Consider the following 18,686-nt stretch of genomic DNA (forward strand, 5'->3'; position numbering starts at 1 on the left):
CTCTGATAACTCTGATTTAAACTCGGCCATTATCCACTATGTGAAGTTACCTGCATCATGTAAAATGTTACCCACATGTCTCAAATTAAATAGCCTAACGTTAGCCATCTTCTGTGCTACCATGTTCTTGCGCCAAGAAAGTTACTACAAGTTTTTACTTCAGGATTCCGAGCGGGTGCTTACACGTGCCCAAAACAGAGCAGCAGACTGCAGCTGATGGTGTGGTCCAAGGCTGCTGATTGAGTCACTATGCGGTCTGGTAATAGTCGGACAATCAGGCGAGAGAGCATTGACAACGACGTACGGTTATTTGGCAGTGAGATATTAAAGGCATCTACTTGTTATCCACAGATTGTATTGCATTATGCAGCAGCTTGTGATGTGTCGGTGGCGAGTCTTTTTGACTCAACGTTAGATTGAGGTTGACGACGCCATTTTATTCCGCTAGGTTGCCAGCTAGGTTTCTTAGACCAAGAAATAGCAGATGCTTTCCGCCGATGTCATTTAGGTAGCTGGCCTAAAATGCCTTTTTCTTTAATGTAGCCTAAATGATGGAGATGAACTGGACACACATAAAGGTCGGTTTTCCATATCTGCTACGTTAACAGACTTGTAGAATCTCAAGACACATTCCTTATATTTAGGCTGCCTTTAGTTTAGTAACCAACTTTGAACCTGAATTGTGTAAATCGTGCGACCTGGGCGTTGTCAGAGTTATAGTTATCGTTCTGTGTGAAGGAAATGATGTGCAAAATAAGTCTTCCAATCCACAAAGTTGAGCGCATGTTTACTTCCCGCCATCAACGACCGTCAAACACAATTCAGTATGGAATGTCCTCTGTAGATCACACATCTGCTTTTACGTAATTTGCAGCCAGTTTCCAATTGAACCAAGTTTGCTTACGTTATAGTCAATCATTTCATAAGAATGACATGATTCCAACTTAAAGCCAATATGCTGCTTTGTCTCACAGTGCTCTAGACCAGTCTATACTGTGTCCTGTGGAACCTATGGACAGATGGCTGCAACCCAGAGGGAGGCACACTTGCAGACACCCTTAATGGATATACAGCCATGTTGGAGGCAATCCAACTGTAATTAAAACCGCTAAACCTCAGTCGAGGCATAACTATAGTCCCAGTTCCCCCCTCTCCACCAAAACACACACACACACACACACACACACACACACACACACACTGACAGACATCTAACGCATCACATGCCCTCAATACTCTCTCTAAACTGTAATCCCGGAGTTTCACTTTGTTAGGCTGTTGGAGATGACTTCAGTGGTTGGGAAAGAAGTAGTCTGAATAAGGATTGATTGTGAATGTTAACTCTGTTTACAAATGTTTTGCAGTAACACCACAAGGAAAAGTAATCGCTGATCTCATGTCAAAAGTTCTCTCCTCTGTTTCATTCCCATGGAATGCATAGGAGGGGCATTTTGCTGGAAACACAATTTTGCTGTAACAATCTCACTGCAAGTCATTCTTGCCACATGTTTACATTTTTTCCATAGAGAAAAGGATATTTCCTCAGTCCCTTTGCTTGTATAAATCCTGTGAACTTTGGGTAAATAAACATGTCTCAGGATGGCTGCCTGAGAATCACGAAGAGGATGTGAATGAAAGATGTGGCACATGATTCTCATCTCATTGTCATTTATTGTCAGCTTCTTTGATGGGCTTCCCTCAGTCCTGCAGCTGTTGTTTATTGTTCACAAGCAAAAAAAAAAGAGAACTCAGGTGCTCATACAGTACTGCCTCTATGAAGGGAAGAGAAGTTGCTTGGACCGAGCCGTTAACAATCCCAGCCAATCAACTTAGTGCTCCAGCAGCACCGAAGGGAGGGGTATGATTTTATTGGCTATTGAGCTGACAGTAACAGTGCGCGAAACCAAATCACGGACTGCATCTTTAATACAGTACCCCATTGTCACTGTTTGGAGACTGCAGGGACTCATGCCTAGCCTAATTGTGTGGGGGTTGCGTGGGGGCTTTATCTCATAATTACAGGTCCTGGTCCTCGGTGTGCACGGTGTGTAGGGCAAAAATGGGTCCTGTACTTTGTATTGCACACCTGTCTTCCAGAATATTGCAGGTAGATTTTTTTTTTTTTTTTAAAAAGGGGAAAAAAGTCCCAACACAGGCTAGGCAGCCTATCATTTTCATTCCTTGGTTAAGCTTAGGAGAGTCTGTGCGCAAATTCTTTGGCACGTTCTGTGGCACTGTCGTGCTGTGAGTGGTCTGTGTGTTAGAACTGGGGCCCTGTGACATGAGGGGGATTGGGGCTGTTTGCCAGTCAGGGGTTTCTGCTTTGTCTTATCAGCTGTGGGAAAACCTTCCCGCGCGGCTGCTCTGTTATCTCTGAGTGGCCGCTTTTGCTGCGAGAGATTTTGTGCCTCAACCCAAGCGTATGGGACCAAAAGTACAGAGAGAGGAGTTTGCACTGAAAACACGTGGAACTGAAAATATGGAGGTCAAATTTCCCATGTTTCTTTTTTTTTTTACACAATATAGCCATTGGTGCTGTTGTGGTTCTGATACTAAAGTAGCTAGTTTCTTTAACAAGATATCTGTAAAATGCAGACTTCCCAATCACAAGCCCCCTCCTGCATTTGTTTTTAGATTCTTGATTTGCAATAGTCTCAAGTATGTCTGTAAACCCTGTAGTCAGACAACACATGTCTGGTAGTAGGCTGTAACTTTTGATCCCGGTGTCTGATAATTATCTCAGATCACACAAGTATTTAGGGCTGTGGTTTGGTTTGGTTAGGTTTTGCCTCTCAGAATTTCAAGAAATGTGACTGGCTCTTTATCAGAAGTTCAGTTGCATTGGCAGCACAGTATGTATGACATCATGCCTTACCTCTGCTAGACCTTTACCCTTGCAGTTCACTTCAAACAAGCAACACCCGATATAATGAAGATAAAGGCTATTGGACAAAAGATACTGCATATGGCTTACTTTTGTTGGTGATGGTATATTATGGTGTTTGAAGTTGTGCTGTTTTTTTTTTTGTTTTGATGTTTAAGCTCAAAATGGTCTGAATCTTTTACCTGATCAGAATTTGCGCACAGAAGTTTAATACGTTTCTGAAGTAAGTGGTCAGATGACTGAGGGTTGCAGATGTACGTCATAATGGCTCTGATATGCCAATTTTAAATTGTTGCTAAAGAGGAAAAACTGCAAGGGGCTTTAGGACACCAATCGTCTTCTCTCACAGCGAGGCAGGGGATTAACATTAGTGTGGAACAAAACTGTCTCACATTTTGATCTGATGCTGAGTTTCCTGCTGGAACTGGGCGCTCTTGACACGAATCACCCATCTAATTCTGGAGCTCGCCGCAAGAGAGATTGCTTAACCATTCGGAAGGGTTGTGGGAACATCCCACAACCCCTTTTTTTTTTAGGCCTACATTCCCTACATCCTGTCTCGGCCACAGAGATTGTCCCCATGGTTCTAGCTAGCCCCCATGCTAGTCCCCATGCTAGCCCCCATTCCCTCAGTGAGCTGAAGCACCAAGGTGCCAGGATGACCTAGTCTAGATAAATGATGCGTTATCTGTGTGTGTTATACATAATGCTAAGCTAGGCCTATTATTTTAGTCTTATATAGCAGCAAGGTGAATCGATGACCTGAATTGTAGCTCTGTTGTTAATCTTTTGTTGTTGCTCTTGAGAAAAAGAACAACACAAATAGACTAGAATTTGGTTTCTTTGTGATTTTTACCTTGTCTGGTGAAAATTAACCTTGAGAATTGGTCTCAAAAGAAAAAGTGTCAAACATGGTCCGCAGCCTGCTACGAACACTACATTTGTTGTATTATCGTTTCACCTCAGCAGGCCTGCTATGGCAGAGGGAGACTATGAAAGGACAGCACAGCATGCATCTAGGTCTGAAACAGATAGGATAGAAAGATATAGCCTAACAAAAATGCCAGTGATTTGGCGTCTTACCAAGCATAGTTAAAAAGAGATTATCTGCTGGAGTCCAATTTATCAGCCAAAGCTTTCCTTGTCAGAAAGAAAAGAAGTAATTTGCCTCAAACACGAATAGTATCAAGGAAAATTTGTTGGCACTGTCAGCAGAGGTTGGTGACCCATGCAGCTCAGTGAGGCTGGGTTAGTGCTCATTAAAGCTATGTGCTCCTCTGTTGTATAGGTTATTTGTTCTATCTACAGGATGGCTCTGCCAGTTGATTGGGCATGGCCACCAACTCTTTGCATTGTCTTTGTTTTCTCATTACCGGTCTCTATCTGAGACTCCCTCTGCTGTTGCATCATCAGTAACTTCGTCTGAAGTTCTCGCACTGACCGTGTCCACACGGCTTGTATTGTGTTGCCTCCTTAACACGGTTGTTTAACTCAATTTGCTCGTTAGACCTGATATGAACTCAGGAAATCAGCAATCCTGAAGTTCTGACATTAATTTGTGATGACCATGCATGGGTTCTTAGACAGAATGTCTCGCCACCCTTAAAGACCTTTTTCATGTTGTCTCTGCAGTTGAGTAACCCTTCTGTTCTCTGTTGCCTCATCATTTTTAGCAGAGGGAATTGTACGAGATGAAGACTCATGATAAAAGTCAGCAAAAAACAAAATGCATACTTACTTGAACTTAAGCCTCATATTTCCGGACAACGTCAGTGCATAGGCATTTAAAGGACTTCTCTCCCCTCCCCATTGGGGTCAAGGAATACTAATTGCCAGAGGGGTTCTCACAGAGAACGCTCACTAGTGGTTGTCTTTGCCATTCAAGTGATACTCAAGACGACCACCCCCACCCTATTTACCTCTCCACTTCTTTCTTTTTCTCTTTGAATGTAATCTCCTATTAGCTGATTTTCTTTAGGAAGAGGCCGTACCCTTAACCATGCCTTTTGGAAAGTGCTCATTGACTATGCCCTTAACCTGTGGTGAGGGAGGAGGAAGCACTAGACGGCTTGCATTACCTTCTCACAGCTTGGCTCAATTGCATCTAAGGAGCTTTGATTAAAGCTTCCCTGAAGTAGTGCTGCTGTGGAAAGCTGAGATTTGCGTGTGGAAAGACAATGGCTCTCTGTGTGTTTTGTCGTTGAAAAGGTAAACAGGTTTTTGGTCGAGGGGTTGAGGTGACGTCATGCAGTCGCATCAGGGGCTTGTGTTGGTCCCATTGAGTTGCGTGCATTCATCATAGTCAAGATAGCATCAGAAATGCAGCTCACGCTCAAATATCGTAGGTCACTGCTGTTTTGCCCTGCCGTCAATGACGTGGACCATTGCCTTTGCTAACAAAAGAGAGCAATGACGCCCTCTGTAAATGTGAGGGGGAGAATGATTCTAGAATGTAAGAGTGAGATTTTAGAGCGCAAGTGAGATATAGATACAGAAGGAAGTGAATGAAGATAAGAAAAGCAGACGTGGAGGAAACCATGCAGTCTGGATGGGAAGGATGGAGTGTGTCAGTGTGTCCGACTTCCTGCCCCCTACCTCCAACACCCCACTTGACAGACCCCCACCCCTCCCCCGTCCCCCCCACCCCCCTACAAGGGCAAAGTTCATGTGTTGTTTTTAACAGATTCGGGGCGGTGCTGTGACACTAACGGGCCGCTGCATGGGAAAATAAATATCAGTCCCTGTCCCTGTGACCCCAATGACCTAAGATGGCTAAGGGAACATAGGATAGTTTTGCAAGCAATGCAGGTCTATGCAAACACAGACCTACCGTTTAGTTACAGCGTGGTGACTCGTTTCGTCCTACCGCTCTGAAAGGCAAGGTTTGCCCAAGAAAGTTCCCCCATAGTGGATTTGCACTGAAAACAAATTAGATGTAATGTTACACTGTTGTCTTCCTGCAAAATGCATTAAATTCTTGTTTGTACACAGACGGCCATGAATGTTTCATAAACACTTTCAAAGGAAAATATCATTGTTTTCACTCTTGTCAGCCTTGGTCTCTCTCTTTTGTTGTTGTTGTTCTGGCCTTTAATGACTTTTCCCTGCCAGTCTCCTGAACCACAGTCTCTCTCTGGTGGGCCTTTTTTTATATACCTTTGCAGTGTGTTTCCATGGGTTTACTCATGCACCTGTGTTGATGAGCCAGTCTCTGAGGGTCGCTCTCAGAAGAGAATGCGGAAAGAGCGCTGGGGTTTGGGGGAGGGGTGATCTGCCGGCGCACGCCTCGCCGCACTAACGGGCAGAGAATACGAGAGTTTAGCAGGGACAATGGGCAGTTATGAGAGATTGTATTATTCAGATGCTCAACACTCAGCCATTCAGAGCTGAATAAAGGGGAAGCGAACTGGCCTTTCAGAGGGGAGGCCGCGTACTAGACTGCTTCAGTTGAAACTGCTTCTCTATCTCTCTCAACTCACTATCTGTCAGTCTCTCATCGACAATGTCCAGCTCTGTCCCCCCTCTCATTCTTTCTTTCTTGCTCGCTCTCTTTTTTTATTCTTACTCTGTACCAGTACTGTGTATGTGCATGTCCAATGCCTTCAGTTGTCAGACACCATTTTGTTTTGTGGTGGGACATGTAGATTGTATGGCCACCAACCTTAATCCCTGATTCAGTACCACGGAGATGGATAGTTGATGGATTTAGGGCACTGTGGTTGGTTTATCACTGAAAATGAAACCATTGTGTGTTTTGAAATGACAAACCCCTAAACAAATGTAGCTCTTATTTGAAATAAGAAGTCATGGTTGAAAGTGTGGTTGGTTGAATAAGTTGATTTCCCTTTGTCATGTCTTTGGTTTGTGTCATGATTTTCCCCAATACCACAGTGCGTGTGTGTTTTGGGTCATAATCCTGTAATCCATGTTTTGAAGTGGACACATGAGTTATCAGCATTTGAACATTCAGCATTTTGACACCAATAGCCAAATCTGCTGCTGATTATACCAGATGGTGCTGTTAAAATGTGGATTAGGCCAAGGTTTTTCTTTTTTTCAGGCAAAAACATCAGTAAACTGTACACAACACTATGCCAATGAAAAATTATGAGTTGATTCGGAATTATTATTCCCTAGTATTCCGTAATCATTATTTGCTAGAAATCTGTGACCCTGAGGTATTCAGTGAGTATCTTGTCATGAGGAGCCATGTGATCAAGGTGGCAACATTGCATACACTTACTTTTTATTATCCCAATAAAGATGGGAAAGGGTGGAGAAACTTGTTGAGTGCAGTAATGCTACCTGTTGGGATATTGCCTTTCGGCTGTTATGTTATTGGCATATATTCATAGGTCAAAGTTAACCAGCTGGGGCTTCTCTGCAAAGTCTTGGCTTCAAAAGGCATAGGGATTGGAGGGTCTGTCATTTCACAGTGTGAAAATAGGGTTCTATAGCATGCAGCAACTCAATGGAGAATTCCTGTGATATTTCACATAGATCTCTGTTTCTCGAGGTCATTTAGTACTTTCGATACTAAAACTCTTCAGGTTCTGCCTGGCTCAGGTTGCTGCAGCCAACAGCTAGAGCTGCCGGGCAGCTGCAGTGCTACACTTTGGGGACATTTTGAAGACTGTACTAGTAGAGCTACTTCTTGACGTTTCAGCCCAGCCGTGCGGTCGCTTGTGCCCTACCGTTTGTGAATCTGGACCTGCCTCCTTAGAAGTTTGTATTATGTTTGGATAGATGGATGTGACACAAGTGATGGATGGCCCTTCCTCTTCAAGGCATGCTGCTGGTCACATATGAGCTGCATGAAAGCCACAGGGATTGCCGCCGCCAAGCTTTTCTATTGCGCTTGACAGTCGAGGATGTACAAGTGAAGGGGGAGATTTGGGGGCCCCTCTGAGTTGAGGCACGGCCCAGTGTGGGATCAGACCTTTGGTCCTTCAGCGAACTCCTCCCGGGCTCCAGATTGTCGAGTAGTCACAAGGGGTGGGGTCAACCCCAGATGTGCTCCCTCAAGAGGGGCTTAATGGGCGTTGGTGGTGCAAATTTGAGGGTTTGGTTTCTCTTTCTTGTGTCAGTATGTGTCTGTTGTACGGAACAACATGATGTCATGTATAACAGCATCTTGACAACTAAGCCTCTGGAGTCTCCAACTAATCCACAATAACATCCCGCAGTCCCCCCACACCCACATCCCAAACCTTCAGCCCACACTCTTGACCAGAGTCAACAGCTGTCTGGATTGCAGACTGGCTGTGTCTGTGGAACGATGGAAGCCATATTTAGTTCCCTATTATGAATAGCTTTTTATATTAATGTCGCGTGTTAGGGGAAATGGAATGTTGCAGAAAGGAGCCAGGCATATGAATTTTCAGGATGTTGTATGACAATAGGGGAAAACAACCACTCAGTGATGGCCACAATAAAAAAGGATTTGAGGAAGGGGAGTCTTTTTTTCTTCTCGAACCATGACTTTTTGTGGCTAAATCCCACTTAAATCCTGAATAAAGCCTAGCTCCTTCTTTTCCCAACTGAGCATGCCTTGCTCCGATCTGCCTGCCCATAGTATGTTGCTCTGTGCAACTGCAGGGCGTGGAACTCCCACTGAGAGGTGAGTGAACTCGAGCCTCCCAGCTCATCCCCCCCGATTGGAGAAAACATGTATGCTATATCTTCTCCATGCAAGCTAATGTGCTGCTCGAGAGTTCATCAGGGTTTATCAAGCAACCCCTGGAACTGTAAGCTCAAGTGACGCAGATTAATGTGGTTCACGATGGAAGGTTTCTGGAAGTTTCTAGACCTCGTCCTCCTCTCTGTCACTGCCTGCACAGACACAGGAAGCAACCAGGATCAGAAGCTCTGTAGGGACGGCAGTGGAGAGGAGAACAGGAAGTGGAGGGCTCAGCCCCCCCTCTCCCACCGATAACTGGATCTGTGCAACGGGAACTTCTGGTCTGGTTGGGGGTGTTCGGAGTTGAACTCCTTCACCGTCACTGCTCTAACTGTGGTTACACTCAGTAGGGGCGGCATGCAAGTTTGATGCCTGTGGATATAGATGTGTTCACGTTTCAGTGACCTCCGTTCACTCATATTAGACCTGACGAATTCTGTGGTGAAGCAAAGCCTGCAAAAAATGCCAGCCCTGCAGGGTGTGTGGGTGTTACCACAGCTCCTGTGTTCTTTGATGGTCTTGTGTTTACTTCAGTGAGTGAGAGAAAGTCAGAAGAAGTATGTAAAGACCAATTCTCAGCCACTGTTGGGCAAGATTTATGTGTTCTTCTTGACTCCGAAGGTCAAGCTATTTGCTTGCTTTGCTCGCCAGTCGGCTGGGTCACTCATCCCGTTTTCATGTGCGTCTCCAGCACAGCTGTGAAAGACATTGGCCTCCCAGATCCTCCTAAGATTTTCCTCTCCGAGACGGGGAGAAACGCCCCATCAGGCGCTCCTCTGAAAAAGAGACACATGCCAAAGAAAAAGATCACGAGAAACCAGCTCGTCACCTTTTGGGAAGCATGTGTCTCTATTGCGGCGGATCTCAATCATGTTGGGACGCATCCAGATTTCAGGGAGAAGAGGTTGTGATAAACCTAGACAGTAAATCATATGGTTAGTGAAGTTACATTACTGAACCACCCCTTTATCCCACAAGCAGATGCTATGAGAGAAGAGAACAGGAAGTGGCAGGAAGCAAAGTGACATTTATTACCCGGGAGTCTCGTTTTTCTCTTCTCCTTCCTAGTTCAATACCCTGAGGGAATATCGGTAAAGGTCATCGCCTTGCCAGTCCTCGAGCTCGAGTGGAGTCCTTCATCTCTGCCTCTGCTTCATGCCATGGACTGCATGCGTGACCTTTACCTGACCTTTCCACTCATGAGCTGGGCAGTGCTTTGCACCCGTCAAGGCTATCTCTCTGTACCATCTCCTGAGGTGTCAGCACAAGCTTTATTTTCCTACAACGCCTCTCGGAAGTTAGTAGTGGGGATATCTGTTTGTGTGTGTGTGCGCGTGCCTGCGTGCGTGCGTTTGTTGAAGGGGATGAGCGTGCACATGTGTGTGTTTGTGTGTCCAAGCAAGTGAGAGAGGCCCATCGAATGAAGGGTGCTGTGTTGTCCTAGCTGTAGCACACAGTAGCCGCGGCTTGACAGTGATTGATCCGCGCTTTGTGTCCGCAGACAGCCGGGGTCATTGTCAGGGAAACAGAGACGGCCTTTGCTGCCGCAGCACTGAGGGTGACTATGGGTGGAATTCAGGGGTGCTCTCAGTGCAAACATGGTGTCTGCTGCCTCCCCGTCTCGGCCACTGCAAGGGAAGGCGTGACAGTGGAAAGCCCATAAGTGTGACTCTGACTGTGGGGTTTTGTTTTATTGGGTTTTAGGCCTTGACGTTAAATTCGTCTGTCAGAGTTAGCAAGGCTTCTGGAACTTCTGCGGCGTCGGTTCTCAAATGACCCGTAATTAAAATATCAGCTTGAATCATGCTGTGGTGCAAAAAAAGCCTGGAGTTCAATTAGCTGTCTTCTGTGTATTTTAATTTATTTTGAAGCGACTAATGAGGTTCATTTGTTTCTGTCCGATGTGTTATGGTTTCTCTACACTGATTCTTGGCCTCTCTGTATTGTTTACAACCCAGAGGGGATCTCCGGTTCAAACTGTTTTTGTGCTGTTCCCCCCTCTATTTTTGTCCTTCTTTCATATTCTCTCTCTCTCTCGCTTGCTTCTCTCTCTCTCGCTCTCTTTCTGTCTTTCTCTCTCTCGCTGGTTTTGACATGGTACAGGCTGCATGTGTAACCAGGAACTCCCTCGTTGCTATAGCAGCAACACTTTGAAAGGGAAATCTGGTTTAATTTGCTGGTAAAAGAGCTATGTAACATTACCTCTGAAGAGGAGAATGGATAACAAAATGTGTGTGTGTGTGTGTGTGTGTGTGTGTGTGTGTGTGTGTGTGTGTGTGTGTGTGTGTGTGTGTGTGTGTGTGTGTGTGTGTGTGTGTGTGTGTGTGTGTGTGTGTGTGTGTGTGTGTGTGTGTGTGTGTGTGTGTGTGTGTGTGTGTGTGTGTGTGTGTGTGTGTGTGTGTGTGTGTGTGTGTGTGTGTGTGTGTGTGTGTGTGTGCGCGCGCGCGCGCGCGCATGAACGCATCGTTCATACTCCACTCTTGTTCATTACGCTGTTTACCCAGCGAAAGAAGCACCCTGAGCTGAAAGGTCTGCTTCCTGTTTGTGATCGGAGTTATCTCCCCAGGCACAGGTGCTCCCAATGGAACACATACAGACACAGAGGCACACCCACACACACACACACACACACACGCTCCCTCATGCATGCTTGTCCCTATATGCATGGCGTCATTGCCTCCGGCAGGTGTGGTTCATTCAAGTTCAAGTGTATTTTATGCCCTCTTCAGGCTCCATTTACCCTACTTTATTTCCCAGGTAAGAGAGCAGGAAAGGGCCAGTGTTTCCTCTCTGCCAGAACGGTAGTGTTTGTCCATGTCAGTCCGCCGTGTTTTATGCCTGGGCTCTATGTGTGTGTCTCTTTTCTTATCTCTCCATTTAAAAAAAAAAAAAAAAAAAAAAAAAAAAATGTCTTGGCTCAAGCTGCCCTTCTTTAAAATTTAGCGATGTTATCCCTGGCAGGGCCCAGATGGAAATATCCCACTAGTCCCTGCTCCGCGGCACTCAGTGGTGGATAGAAAAATGCCAAGAACACTTGTGGCTTCTGCCGTTCTCATATCCATCACGTCGGTCAGGACTCTCTCTCTCTCTCTCTACACTCCCGGCCTCAAATAAAAGAATCCATATTTGGCTCACGGTGATCATCAGAGTGAGGAGAGTGAGGTTTTTGTTTGTGCGGGGCAGTGGAAAGGCATTCTTTAGTGTAAAGGCCTTTTTTTTGTTGCTAAGATACTTGGGGAGTAAAACCTTTTGACATCTTTCTTTTCATCTTGAAAGCCGGCAGAAAAGTCCTTTTGATGAAGGCCCTTTGGGGGGCAACCCCCCCTGGCCTTTCTAACCCCTCCCTAGTTTCCGCTGCCGCCCCTTCACTTGTTGTGTCTCAAAAGATATTTTATAGGGCCTAATCCTGTTGTCCAACTTCCTTGACCCAGGGTGTTTGACTGATGACCCCTGAACTCAAAGGGGAGACACCGCTTTGTCAAGGTCGATTGGCAGAGCCGCTGACCGCCAGACGGAGCTATCTCGGCACTTCCTCCGTGCCTCGGTCGCCTGTTTTCGTTCCGTCCACGCGTTCCTGACATCTGATGTGGCATCTGTTGTTTCTCCATTTGCCTTTCGTGTGACTTCTCTGACCTGCGCCATCTGTCTCAGTAGGCCCGTGTGCGATGGCCGACACCGAGTCATCAGCCGGGGATCAGATTTGCTCAAAATGCAATTTGCTAGCAGCACTCAAGCCATTAGAATAACTTGATTTGGCCACCATTTGGGTGTAGCTATATGTTGCCCTCTGTCCTGTCAGCACAGAATGGTGTGCAGTGTACTTGGAGTGGGTTTGAGTCTGTTTGTGTGAGTCTGTTTAGTGTGGAGGCGCAAATAGGCAGCGATATGGAGTGCTGGCGTTCTCCTGACAGGGTCATTCGCTAAGGGATGACCGTCCAAAGCCCAGTCCTTTTTCATAGCCAAGCCAAGCCAAGCCAGGCCGAGCCAAACTCGGCCTGCATGCAATTGTCTGTATCTGATTTGCTGTTGCCAAGAGCTGAGCGAGCACGCAGACAGATACGAGTGCAGGCTCCGACGCTGCAGCTCCACCCAAACAGACAGGCTTCTCTGGGGTCAGTGGTGCGCCAGAGGAGGCAGCTTGGCATGGCATGTGCCCCCCAGGGGAAATGCTTGGGCAAGGATGGTGTGTTCGCAAAGATGGCATGTCTGGCACTCCTCCTTTTGAACATGTCTCTCTCATATATCGCTCCTCTCTCTCTCTGTTTTGGTCCTGCGCACTCGCTCACTCTTTCACTCACACACACTTACTTCACCTCTTTGACACAGATTTTCCTCTGCTTTTCTCTGGCTCCATTTATCTTTTACATGCTTGGGTCCTCATTTACCTCCTCAGATCTCTCTGTCTGTAGAATTGTTTTTTTTACCCGTCATCCCCTTTCCCACGTCATCTTTTTCTGTCCCTCGTCTTTTCTCTCTCTCTCTCTCTCTCTCTGTCTCTTTCAATATTTCAACTCTTCCCTTATCTTCTGTGTGTACGTTTGTAGTCTCCCTTCTTCCTCTTGCATTCTCCCTCCCTCTCTCTCTCTCTCCCTCCCTCCCATCCACTGCCTCTGCCACTGTCATAGTCACCCCTCCCTCTCTCACTCTCGTTAGTGCTCTCTCTCTCTCTCTCTCTCTCCCTCCCTCTTTCTCTTTCCCTCTCTCCCTTTCTCGTGTGATCCACTCCCCGAGTTGGCAGCCCGGCTCAGTAATGACAACGTTCCGTGCAGCAGGAGTCTGATCAGCTGTAAAAAGAGAGCGAGCGAGAGAGTGAGGGAAGGTGCAGGAGGAAGGACAAGAAAAGGTAGTGCAAAAAGGGAGAGGAAGAAAGAAGGAAGGACCAGTGCACGGTAAGATGACGTTCCTGCCTCGCCCTATTCCCCCACTCCTTGGCACGGCTGTGTCTGCTGGTTTCCTCACCTCTCTGCTCGGGAGCTTGTGAGATGTAACGAAGAGGGTGCTTGAGCCAACATGGAGGCTGGTGGGGCGGATTGGTCATTATCTCGGGACAGGAGGTGGGGTCAGGTGATTTGAATTTGATGGGATACAACGAGGTTGTTGAGAGTCGAGTTGCACACCAGGGCTTTGTTAAAGTCACAAGATGATATTTTTTGCATCCTTTTTTTTTTTTGCAACTTTGTAGCACAATTATGGTGCCTCATTCACAGATGATCAGGTCTGCCACTGCACGCTGCATAGCTCCGATGTGCTCTGGCAGTGATTTTTGAAGTGGCTAAAGGTTGTGACTGATGTTGTTCTGACCGGCGTCTGTTGCTATGTATAATTTGCCACGCTCGTGTCCATGCAATATTCATGGACTCTGCATCCATGACCTTGTGTATGTGTGCGTGCTCGCGTACGAGTATGCGGCGTGCGCGCGCACATGCAATTTGTGAGTCAGCATGTTTACATGTGTGCTGGGCTAGATTCCAAATGTAGCCTGGAGCAGGAATGCTACAGGAGCGTTTTCATATCCCCACCGACCCAGCTGGTTATGCCGTTACTGTCTGGAAACCTATATAATATATTTAGTCTAACATAATACATAATATGTCGAATATTGTCGAATAAAAAAACCTATAGTGCATAGCAGATCGTATCTCTCTCAGTTGAACGTCCTCTCTCTGTCCCTCACTCTAACCATGCGCTTGGCAAAACCTCATTGACCGCACATCTCTGTCTGTTTTAGCGGCTTTGTTTGTGTTTGCATGTTTTTTTGTTGTCGTTTTGGTGGAGGGATGTAGGTGATGGGAGGGTGGGTGGGGTGGGGTGGGTGTTGTTGGTTGGTTGGGGGGGCGGTGATGTGGGGGCAGTGGCCAGAGCAGGGCACTGGATGAGAGGGAAATGAAAGCAGGACTGTCGCTGATCCCTTTTGAAGCGCATTCCTGGTACTGTCCGCCTCCGAAGGGTGCAGACACCAAGCCAAACAATCACTTCAGCTCCATGCACTCCCTGGGCTCGGGGGGGTTGGGGGGGGGCTTCTCCAGCCGCCAGTTGATTTTTTTTTTTTTTTTTTTTTTTTGATCTGCCGAGTCACATCAACAGAATTCTCTCTCTCCTCTCAGTACTCTCTCTCCCTCTCTCTTTCTCTGTCTCCACGTCTCCAAAACTCTAAAATTAGATGATATGAAAATCGGCACAGACGACACAAAGCTAAAAAAGAACCGTAGGGATGCTTTTTATTGTGTTGCAGCAGATTTGTTTGTTTTTTGTACGGGTTTAGGGATTTTGAGTAAACATGTTTGGAGTGGTCAACAGATGGCTGGAGCATAGGGGTTATGTAATGGGTAATAAACGGTCCATTTTATGCCTGGAGAAACATGTCATATGGGAGTTGGAATAGAGGGGGAAAGATGGACAAGAGTAAAAAAATAATAAATAAAAAAAAGATTACTTTGCAACCTGCAGCTGAAATTGTGAGATAATACTAAAGCTTTCCTGATATTTTTTTCTTACCCTTTATTCCTCTCTCTCTCCTTGTATCCAATCGTAAAGATAGTAGCCTACAGTGAGTAGTGTTGCCCATTTGTATTGAGTTGTGTAAGTCTGCATGTGTGGGTGTGTCAGAGAGATAGAGAAAAAATATTATGAATCTGGCAGCGGACTCATTCATGAGGAGTTGCCGTGGAGATGGGAATAAGCCAGTCATGTTAGTCATGGTCACCCTCCATTCTCACTGGCGTCTGGCTCGCAGCGCTGTTGCAACACTGGATAAGCTGACCAGGCAACAGCTGTTTTCAGTGAAAATGAAATCAAATTTACATTGGTCAACTCCATGTCCCACATGCCAGGTCTCCCTCTCCCTCCTCCTCACCCCTCCCTATTATGCTCTTTTTCTTTGAGCGTGGACAAGCTGACATCTTGAGGTTAACACCCACTAGTTGCACTTTGTGTGGAGTTCAACATCTTTCTCTCGGACATGTGTGTGCTTTTCCCCAAAGTTGTAGGTCTTTGGCTGATTCATAACTTTTTGCAGAAGGTCTCTAGAGGCTGTGTTTCTCCCATGAGGTTGAGTTAGGCCATAACCACAGATATACACACTACTACAGCATGGCTTACAGACGTCCAGCTCTAAAAAACCTGGAGGACATTTACACTGGGCCTGATTAATGGCATTAATAACATGCCATCCCGTGTTGGGGTCATGGGGTTACGTTGGCCCACACACACCCACCCCGTCAAAGATAGCTAAGTCTTCTTTAATGGCTCTTGTGTCGTAAACTTGCGTGCACGTCTGACAGATAAGGAACCAGCTTTGTACAAACACAGCCTAGATGTCTTCTGGCGAGGAGCTATTTGGTTTCTCGCTGTGCAGTTGTAAGATTGTGTGTGTTGATGTACTGAATGTTGTGTTGATTCCAGCTGGCAAAAACGTTGTATTCCATGACTTTTGGCTTCTGATGTGGTTGTGCACCTGGGCACATTAGTCGCCATTCCCTGGAAGCATTCTTGGGAAAATGGATCCATAGTTGAAATGTAAAAAGCCAAACATCTGGGGTCCAACTGCTTCTACGGAGTTGAAAGCTGTACATCACTCACTGGAATTTGTCTTGTTGATAAGTTGACCCATGATTACTTTTTTCCCCCTTCTTTTTTCATTATTTAACTAAGCAACTTTAAGATTGCTAGGACCAGGCGGGCACCCCACATAGAGCCCAGTTTAGGATGCAGTTTCTGAGAGTTCCTCCTTTGGAGCACTCTCTCACTCTCATGGGGCTGAGTTCTGAAGCGCCCCATTGCCCTGGTGAAGATGTGGCGGCTCCTGTGTTGTGACCGAGGAGAGACCAAATCCTTTACAGGTCCACACCTTCACACAGCACTAATCTGTGACTGGACACTGAGCACTCAGAGTGGCAATTTTACACACACACACACACACACACACACACACACACACACACACACACACACACAAAGGCAGTGACACACATAAAAAGACAGTGTTTTCTGTCAAATTACAGTCCCCACCTTGTAAATTCACACTCCTCGATAGTAAAACATATTTAAAGCTTAAAGCCAAACACTTGTTATAAGTATGCCAAAGGTACACAGATGGACACACACGCACGCACGCACACACACACACACACACACACACACACACACGGAGTGTTCTGGCGAGCCATGACTCCAGGTCTGTTGTGTCTGTTCCACGGTGGATTAGCAGCGTGGTAATATTAGCCTCTTAAAGCAAAGAGGATCTGAAAGCATGGGAGCACACCAACCAACCAACCGGCCAGGATCGAGAGGCCATTTTGTAGGAGCCCGCCTGCCGAGACGTGATTGGTTTTGACAGGTCGTGTTGTTTCAACCACTCTCATCTGCAAGCCTTGCAGTTTGGGGATTTGGGCTCTGGCCCACAGGGGTGGCCGGGCCCCGACACCGACGCGCTGCCTGTCCACGCAGACCCAACCGTCCGGCTCATCGTTTCGCCATCCGCCTAGTCAGAGCTGCTCGAGGAGGTTGTTTTGAAATGTTTCGGAAAATCCTGCAGTGACAATGCCTCTTGTTCTCAGTTTGAGAGTATTGCTGTGTATGTCACTGTAAAGAACTTGTGGAATTGATGATGATGATCTTATTGGGGGCATGGTGGTACTAAATGGATTTAGTGTTATAAGAAGAAAAGACTTTAGACTTTTTTGCTGATTAGAAGCATGACCACTGGTCTTTGGCCCAAGGTGTCTGATACAAGTGCATGCTGAGGCGTGGCCATTAAAAACCGTTGAAACTGGTGCCTTTCCTTTTGTTCTTCAGTATCCGTGTACAAAGTCTAGTAGTGTTGTATTTCAACGTTTAACTTGGCCAGAGGTGTGTTTTGCACATGACCTCGATATCGGATGCACGTTTGCCAGGAAGTAGACTGTGGGTTGTAAATTCATTTTTACGGCTAAATGAATTATCATCGCAATCCAATAAAGGCTACCAGAGGGCCAGCTGGTCTTGGTTAAGAGCCCCTGAAACATCTCTGTGCTGTCTGTGGTGATCAGGCACTCGGTTTACAGAATCTCCTCTGTGGACTTGGACTTGTTGGTTAGGTCTACTTTCTCCCTCTCTCTCCTCTCTCCATCCCTCTGTCTCTGTCCCTCTATCCCTCCCCCTCTCTCTCAGCTTCAGGACTTGGACTTGTTGGTTAGGTCTACTTTCTCCCTCTCTCTCTCCTTCCCTCTCTCTCTGTCCCTCTATCCCTCCCTCTCTCTTTCTCGGCTTCTTTTCTTACCGTGTCTCTCTTTCACTGTCTAGCGCCCAGTCATGATTTGTTCTCTCTTTGGTTTTGCCTGACATGGATTGTGAGTAACAGTCCTCTTCATTAGCGGAACGGAGGCAGCCTTCACCATCAATCATAACAAGCTAAGCCCCAAAAACACTTCTTTTTTTTAATTAGGGGGCATAAATATGTCTCTGATAACTGTTTTTTTTTTTTTGTGTGTGTGCCCCTCCATTCCTAATTGCTGTCCTCACTCACCTTGCATGAGAGAAGGGTTTCAGCAGTACTGTGCACAGTCAGACCCCCCCCCCCCCTTCTCCAAGTGGTTTAACTCCCCTGTGTCAACCGAGTCACGTGATCAGCTTACATGCGAGTGGCCCTCGTTGCCCCCAAATTAAGCACATAAAATGGCTTCTTTTGCTCATAACTCCCCGCCCATTCAAGCGTGCGCCGCTGTTTGCTATTTATACATTTCCCCCCCTGCGCGGGGACTGAAAATATGCGCGCCATGAAATGCTTTTTGCGCTAAGAGACACACATCGATTGTGACAGGATAACTGAAGTGGACATAGGAATGTCCCATGGTGGATAACAGAAGATTCCGGATTAATTCAGCTTTGAATGCTGCAGAGCAGACAAGACTTCCTGTTTGTTTAACAAAGACCTCCCACCCTCGCTCCATCAAATGTGTGGAGACATAATCTAGGTTTACCTCTTAGCTATGCGATAATTAGCCCCTACTTAATTTCCTGAAAACACTCAACACTCAGAAATGGTGCTGTTCAAGGTCTTGAAGGTTCAGCTCCAAGGCTTTGATTCATAACTAATTCAAGGGTTCATGAAGGCATCAGACAAACTGCTCCCTAGAACGTTATTTA

The 18,686-nt window shown here is 46.3% G+C and overlaps 1 protein-coding gene across 7 annotated transcripts in view; it reads left to right on the forward strand.

Annotated features, from left to right (window-relative positions):
* Positions 1-13,261: 13,261 nt before the first annotated feature.
* Positions 13,262-18,686, forward strand: part of epb41l2 (erythrocyte membrane protein band 4.1 like 2) — a 67,131-nt gene continuing 61,706 nt past the window's right edge. For 2 of the 7 annotated variants that reach the window (XM_062551275.1, XM_062551277.1), the window contains exon 1: positions 13,267-13,453. The gene's annotated coding sequence lies outside the window, so the exon portion shown is untranslated. Of the gene's footprint in view, positions 13,454-18,686 lie in introns of all 7 variants that reach the window. The other 5 variants (XM_062551279.1, XM_062551273.1, XM_062551274.1 and 2 more) reach the window with 5 other exon arrangements.

Source organism: Sardina pilchardus, chromosome 12, assembly GCF_963854185.1.
Source record: "Sardina pilchardus chromosome 12, fSarPil1.1, whole genome shotgun sequence".
Taxonomy (NCBI): domain Eukaryota; kingdom Metazoa; phylum Chordata; class Actinopteri; order Clupeiformes; family Clupeidae; genus Sardina; species Sardina pilchardus.